Source organism: Daktulosphaira vitifoliae, unplaced genomic scaffold (assembly GCF_025091365.1).
Source record: "Daktulosphaira vitifoliae isolate Bord-2020 unplaced genomic scaffold, ASM2509136v1 Scaffold_5, whole genome shotgun sequence".
Lineage (NCBI taxonomy): Eukaryota > Metazoa > Arthropoda > Insecta > Hemiptera > Phylloxeridae > Daktulosphaira > Daktulosphaira vitifoliae.
The window spans coordinates 16,330,150-16,337,947 of NW_026099576.1; the positions used below are offsets into that span (position 1 = coordinate 16,330,150).

A 7,798-nucleotide genomic window follows, 5' to 3' on the forward strand; every position below is an offset into this window, starting at 1 on the left:
TTCAGTAAACCTAACGAAATTTTGAGCCCATGACTCTAAATTTATAAAATTGAAAAATAAGGACCACCCTAATATATATATATATATATATATATGTCTATTAAACGGTACAATGATGTTAAGGAAGACAGAGATATGGGCACTTGCAAATGTGATCGTATTATCCTTCAAATCATTAGAATATAGTTTTGGGTGTGATAGGGGTAAGTAGAAGCAATTTGGTGGATAAGTATTTGTCAGGTTTATATCTAAAAGTCTGAAATATAATTAGGAACTATATTCCCCCACAGACAAAGTTCTTAAGCTACAGACATGTTCATGAGGGTTACATGCATAGTTTTTATATTTTTAATATAATATATCGAAGTATTAATTTCAAACATTTTCCTTCATCATCGAAATTAATTATTTTTGATTGCTGTTAGCTTTATTTAAAATTATAAAAAATGTGTTTAATAATATACATTAATTAATTAAATAATTAGATCTTAATAACCATTTAATACTTTTTAGCATGTAAAAAATTTGACGTGCAATCATTTAATTTTAAATATGTTAGAAATCTTGGCGTCCTACGCCAACGACCATACCACGTTGAATACACCAATTCTCGTCCGATCACTGAAGTTAAGCAACGTCGCGCGTAGTTAGTACTTGGATGGGTGACCGCTTGGGAACACTTCGTGCCGTTGGTAATTTTTTAATTCTTTTTTTTCTTTTTGTTTGATTATATATTTAAAAACTTAATATCTAAATAGAAATTTAACTTAGTGTAATCAGTAATTTCATATATTTTAGTTAAAAATACGATGAACACACTATACTACACTTTATCAATAACAGCTAATATTAAGTATAAATTGTTGTATTTTTGTAAATAAATTTTATCATCTTATTTATGCTATCATTAATACATAATTTATTTATACTATATTGTAAAAGTGTAAAAGAAATATCACTTTATTTTAAAAAAATGCCATCAGCACGTAGTGTTCCCAAGTGGTCACCCATCCAAGTACCAACTACGTCCGATGTTACTTAACTTCAGTGATCGGACGAGATCTGGTGTATTCAACGTGGTATGGTCGTTGGCGAGTAAAATTCTTCGTTTTTTATCTTATTTATATTGTATAACATACATAATTACATAACAAAACTTGAAATTTATCGTAACAATAAATAATTTACATTGCATATTATTACATACATTTTTTTATAAGTAATGAATTCCTTGAATTGCGTTACAAAGTATTTTCCTTTAATATTTGAACATTTAAAAAATATTGATTTGTTATTTTAAAATTTCTCATATGATTATTTAAAATCATAGTAACTTTGTATAATATTTTAAACGTATAGGTAATATACGTTAAATATAAATATAGTTACATTTTAAATAGTGTAACTTTTATCACTAAATGCAAATTTTTTTAAGTATTAAGTAATCCATAGACTAATAATTAGTCTATGGATTAAAACAACGAAAGTAATTATTACTTTCGTTGTTGGTGTTTTTTTATGAATGTTGCGGTGTGCTCTATTGTATGAGTATTATTATGATTTTTTTTTTATTATTATTATAATTTATGATAAGCGGACGATCGGTTTTACTAAGGGGAAAAAAACCAGTCTCCTAATAAATGCCTCACTATTCACATATATAAAAGTTCGATTTATTAATTCATAGTTAAGCGACATAAGTAATATTCTTCTCGTAAAAATTAAAATACAGTCCACAGTCGTAACAATGAATATATTTTAATTTTTAAACAAATGGACTAGTTTTAAATTATCTTTTCCTTTTTTAATATGTTTATTAATAACTGAATCCTTATCATGAATTAAAAACTATTTTTTTAAATATTATCTTCACTGATCGAACGAGAACTGATGTATTCAACGTGGTACGGTTGTATAGTACACAATGCCTTAAGCAAAAATCTAATTGACCAGTTGTTACAAACATCGTTGATTATATTACATCGCGTAACAGCTGATCTCCAGCCTCTTGCTTCACACACCTCTTTGACAACCTAGTGCGGCAACTCGATGACCTCCGTGTCAATTTTAATCCGTGTACAATTCATTGTAGTAAGTCATTTGTTTTATGTGTCATCTTTTCATTTTTGTAGCAAGCGCTTTCGCTTGAATGGTAGATTGTTCGGCCATTGTACGACGTTATTCTTTTATTTGTTTATTGTACCCTTGTGCTCATAGTGTTCGTGCTCTTGCGCGTCACTAGTGATTAGGCCTAAATATCTTTAAATTATCACTAAATATCTTCATTGCCAAGTCACTTTTTCGCCGTCTGTCATTACGTGCCTGGATCTACACTCTGACTCGTCATATTCAGATGTTCGACACCATTATCACAAAATCACATACAGTCCACTCATCACTCTCAACAACTTCATCTATTCAGCTGAGTTTATATAATTTTTAATGCTATTTATTGCTTGTTTTAATTGAAATTAACTATTTTGTTTTATGCCGCTTCGCCAGCCATTATTATTTAATGGCCCCTTATTATCCCTTAAATTTAAGATACTCTCTGAAGAATTTCTTATATATGTGGTTATTTTTTATTTAATTATTGTCTACTCTTGTTGCTTATTGGATGTACAGTTAGCTGCCATCCCACAGATGACCCATTCCCGCTTCAATAATTGCGATTAAAACAGGCTTTAATGGTAGACAGGCGCTAGACCATAAAAAATGGTCTAGCTGCCTCGTACAAAACAATAGTCGTTGGCGATTGGAGAGTATCTTTCTAACGAATTTGTATTCCTCTTTTGATATGCTTATTCAATTCACGAATACTATTTTTTTAAATATTGAGACATAAAGTAATAATTGAAAACAAATACAAATACATTTAAAACAAATTAAATAATGATTTGAAAATATAATAAAGGAATTAGAAGAAATGTGTGTTAGGGATGTAGAAAGAAACATTTTTTATTGAAAATTTAAATATTAAATAAAATAATATGTTGTGCAAAAAAAAAAGGAAGGACATCTTATCCATTTCATTATACATATTATCAATAGTGATATTTAAAGTCTTATGAGTTTTATGATAAAATTACCACGTCTAACATGAATATCAACGGCTCTCAAAGCAAAATAGTACTTGTATCCTGGTATGTATCCAGCTAAAAAGTATTGCATTGGATTTGAAGATGATGCAATATCATTTATGAAAATCCAGTGGGGAGAGTTTTCATAAAGATTACTCCAATAAAATAGTTCATAATAACAAATGTCCTCATGACGTTTTTTTAATTCTATTTCCCATTGAAGCATCAAGAGCATTTCATTCTTTTTTATATTAAGGCTGATAGGCACTGGTGGGATTTTATTCCGGCCAGGCTCGTTTTCAACAGAGAACGGTGGCGGATACACTTTTTGATCGTTCTTTTTGCGATTAAGACATTTCGCCATTCTATTAATTTTTGGCCGTATAACTGGACAAGATCGAATTATGTATGATATATGATGGTATGAACAGGAAGACGCAGTGTTAGTTTTACAAGTGTTAACCTGAATATTGGGTGTCAAAGAAACTTTAACTTGAGATTCATCCAACTTAAAAGCCTGACTGTCTAATTTTTTTGTTGACATATGTTTACATATAATGGACTTTGTGTAAACCAAAAGACCCACGTCTATCGTGTTTATCTACAGCTCTTATGGCGAAATGATACGTATAGCCATACTTGACGTTACCTATTTCATAATCCATAGGTAATGAATAATATTCAATCATACATTTGTCTCTTTACAATATAAAATTCCAAAACTAATTATTATAGCATACGAAGAATTTATATTTAAACCCATGACAAAGTGACAATTGTTCTTTTATTGTGCACAAGAATTTTGAGGTGGGTGGTGTTTTTTTCCAAATCGGCTTGGTCAACATTGATTGTGCAATAGGCAACGATGGCGGGTACCTGGGGTTTGTTTTTCCCATAGATGGAAAGTATGATCTGTTCTCAAATCGTCGTGGTACTTCAGAATCACTCACGCATTCCAGTTCTACAAAAATATTATCAATTTAATCAAATATTGCCAAAAAACGTGAAAAAATTAATTACACTGTTGATTATTTAATAATAAGTTATGTAATCATATAAACAAAACTTCAAATAAATATGTGATAATGAATGCATCTACTGTTATTTGCTTATGAATTTAAACACTTGTAAAACGTTCTTATTTTTTTATTTAATTCCTAACGCAAAACGATTTTTTAAGGGGAAAGTATATTAATATTATTCATTTGATATTATATTAAAAGATCAAAAATTCTAAAAAATTGTATGCATAGAAAAACACTATAAGTTTTTGGAACTCTATCGCCAATGAACAATCCGAATTAAGGGGAAAGTGACGAACACGTCGTGGCCAATGAGTTTATCTAGTGGGACCCTTATTCTCGTATTTTACTAGTCTAGTCATGATTTTTCACAGATTTGAACAACATAGGTTATTAACTAGTGTTTGGATTACTTAATACTTGTAATACTTTGAATCTAGTGATAAAATTTGTTATAATTTTTGTAATATGAAATATTTTTGAATAATTATTTGAATTTTGTAATAAAATAATTAATTATAATTTAATGTGATTTCAATTGAAAAAAAATAATTGATGTCTTAATACTATAAAGAATAGTTTTCATTTTATGATACGGATTCATTTTTTAATTTACATATTAAAAAAGAAGAGATAATTTCAAAAATAGACCATTAGATTAAAAATTTATCAATGTTCATCAAACCATTTTGTAATTTATTATAAATATAAGATAAATTTATAAAATTGCTAAAAATATATGCCAACTATACGCAGTGTTTCCAAACGGACGCCCATCCAAGTACTAACTACGACTGACTTTGCTTAACTTCAGTGATCGGACGAGAAGTAGTGTATTCATCGTGGTTTGGTCGTTAGCGATTTCTGAATAGTTTAATACCGAATTTTTATTGTATTACTTACGTGATGTATTAATCGTCTCCTTATGAAAAACTTTTATACTGGTAATGTATTTATTTTAAATTTATTATAACAATATATAATTTACATTGCATATTATACATACATTTTTTTATAAGTAATGATTTCCTTGAATTGCGTTACAATGTATTTTCTTTTAATATCTGAATGTTAGAAAAACATTAATTTTTGTTAAAAACATTGAAGTGTGATATATTCAACATAATATTCGGATCAGCAGTTTTCATCATTATTGTGAGTAAAAAATAAATAAAAACCCAGATTGGTGGGTCATCGCATAGTTAACAAGTATGTATTAGAATAATATAAAATATATAAAAAATAATGTTTAACCCTAACAACGTTTTAGAAACGTCGCAAGTAGGTATTTTGAGACGATCAGACTGTCTAAGACTCATTCTATAACCGTCTTTTGACCAAATTAAGACAAACTTGGGACGTTGTAGAAACTTCCTAATGTCACGTTTCAGGTCTGTCCATGCGTGACCTGTTTAGGATGATTTATAAATATACAAATAAATGTATATATAATAGCATAATTATATGTAACTAAAAAAATTCAAAATGAAAATTTTAAAATTATTATTCTGAGAAATATTGAGTGGACAATGATATAAGAATCATTCTGTATTAGAAGATCCCCTAGTAAACAAATAATTATAAAGCTGATTTTATTAAAATATCAATACATTAAAAATGTTTAATGTATTGATGGTAAGGGAAAAATAAAGATAAAATTATTGTAATATCACTATGCATAATATATACCATATATTCACTACTACTACATAAAGTATACTTTCAAAATTAAAAGTATATACGACAAAGATAAAAGTGTAAATAAATTTATCTAATACCTTATTTTATAATATTTAATAATTATATAATACTTGTATAATAATAATAATAATAATATTATTAATAATATTATTAAATTAATTAAAAAAAAAAGTTTCTCAATGAAATAGTCAATAGTTATCGAATGTCACAATTTAAAAATGGTACTATAGTAATAAATAGTTTAAAATAATACAAAATTAAATAAAACATATCAAAAGAAAATTAATACATGAAGTTAAACACAATAGTAATTTACAATTTGCAAGATTTGTTTTTGCTTAAACACAAAAAGGTACAATATTTAATATATATTCCTCTGATATATTTATACGTTTTCATTAAAAACAATAATGTCGATGTTCTTGTAACGTATTAGAGATGAAAAAATACTTAATAAATAATATACTAAGTAGTAATAAATATAATATTTGAATTTCACACTTTATAATTTTATTTTTGTTAAATTTTTATAATACTTCATTGTTTAACAAAGCGACGAATTAGAATGATTTATGTTATAAAAAACGTATTTTAATATAAATATTTTAAAATTTAAGTAAATATATTGACATATAAATAAAAAAATGTCTTCATAAATCATTTATATTCTTACTTAAAATAAATAACTAAAGACAATTAGAAAATGGCATTACACTGTACATAGATTTCAGTACAAGTTTTGTGTGTTAGTGTTTTGATTTAAAAAAATTGATACTATTTATTTAAACTATTATAATGTTAAATATGAATTTTATAAACTGTTTTGTATTAATTGTTATTTTAATTCAATCAGTACTGTTAAATTTTGTATTAACCAATTTAAACGAATATCAAAAAATTAAACTTCTTAATGAAATGCTTGTGAATGTGGACATATGGAATCGTTTCACAAATATAAAAGTTGTACATGGAGATCTAAAATTACCAGTTCATGAAATATTTGATATTAACGACAATATAAATATACATCAGAATAATACACAATTTGTTGAATTGTCTGTTAAATTACCTTCGTCAATATATTTGTATGTTAATTTAAGCAATTATAAAAAAAAGGTGGAGATAATTTTTAAATTCGTAAAATGTAAGTGTTGGGAAAGAATTAAGTTCTGTAATCGATTTTTGCTATACATAAATAGTGGTTATGAATTAATCTGTGAAAATGAAATAGAAACACAAGATAGAACAATGACCTTACAAATAAAGAATTTGCTTATAAGAAAAATCAATGAATATAAAGAATTAGCACGTAGACTTCAGTTGTATGTATTGTTTTTTAAAAGTTTATTCCCTGATGGTAAAGATAATGTAAGTTCCACTGACGCACTTTTTTCAAAACTATCGTCCATAAAAAATATGCCAATACCTATAGATGATGATTTGTTTGCAAGTAATTTGAAAAAAACATTAGATAAATCATTTAAGAATTTGTGTGATTCTGCAAAAAATTCATGTTCTTATGAAAACATTATTATTCGCACGTCTTCATATTTAAAAGAATACTATGATTATAAATTAACTAATAAAGATTATGAGGGAAGCTTTGTAGAATATATGATTGCTAACTTTGACGACTATGTAAAACAAACTTATGATTTTTTTACACTGTTGACATTAAATAAAGTAACTATTGATACACAATATTCAATTACAAATTTTTAATATTTATAAAACATATATGAAACTTAAAAATGCCAAATCAAGTTTTTATAATAGTTGTTATTTTAAGAAAAATAGAGTGATTTATATTAAAAGGTACACTGTAAATTCAACACTTAAATTTGTATAATTATATTATATTCTTATATTTTAGAAAAATATAATTATTTTATTATAATTAGTTATGTAAAAAATTGTTTGGAAATATTTTTGATTATGTATATTAAACAAATATTGACAGATTTCTTGAAAAGTATAAATTTTATAGTCACACTA

General features: G+C 26.2%; 1 non-coding gene and 1 pseudogene across 1 annotated transcript; one reads left to right on the top strand and one right to left on the bottom strand.

Moving 5' to 3' along the window:
• Positions 1 to 576: 576 nt before the first annotated feature.
• LOC126908728 (5S ribosomal RNA) lies at positions 577 to 695 on the top strand. The gene has a single exon (XR_007704827.1). It is a non-coding gene; the product is annotated as a 5S ribosomal RNA (ribosomal RNA).
• Positions 696 to 974: 279 nt separating this feature from the next.
• LOC126908730 (5S ribosomal RNA) lies at positions 975 to 1,093 on the bottom strand (annotated as a pseudogene).
• Positions 1,094 to 7,798: the final 6,705 nt, after the last annotated feature.